The sequence below is a fragment of the Eimeria mitis genome, genomic scaffold (assembly GCF_000499745.2).
Source record: "Eimeria mitis Houghton genomic scaffold, Emh_scaff3453, whole genome shotgun sequence".
NCBI classification, from domain to species: domain Eukaryota; phylum Apicomplexa; class Conoidasida; order Eucoccidiorida; family Eimeriidae; genus Eimeria; species Eimeria mitis.
In genome coordinates, this window is record NW_013571794.1 from 1,836 (window position 1) to 2,184 (window position 349).

Genomic DNA, 349 nt, shown 5'->3' on the forward strand with positions numbered 1-349 from the left:
TATATATATAGAGGAATAGATAAATAAAAATAAATAAATAAATAGAGGAATAAATAAACAAATAAATAAACAAATAAGAACAAATAAGTAAATTAAATAAATAAATAAATAAATAAAATAAATTAATAAATAAATAAATAAATAAAATAAATAAATAAATAAATAAATAAATAAATAAATGGAGAAATAAATAAATGGGTAGGCAAAAGGCAAACTAAGAATGTAAACACATATCGCATCGATGCATGCACAGACAAAAAAAACAAAAAAACAAAAAAACAAAAGCAAAAAAACAAAAAAAAAAAACAACAAAGACACGCAAGACATCTACACACTACAAAACCACAGA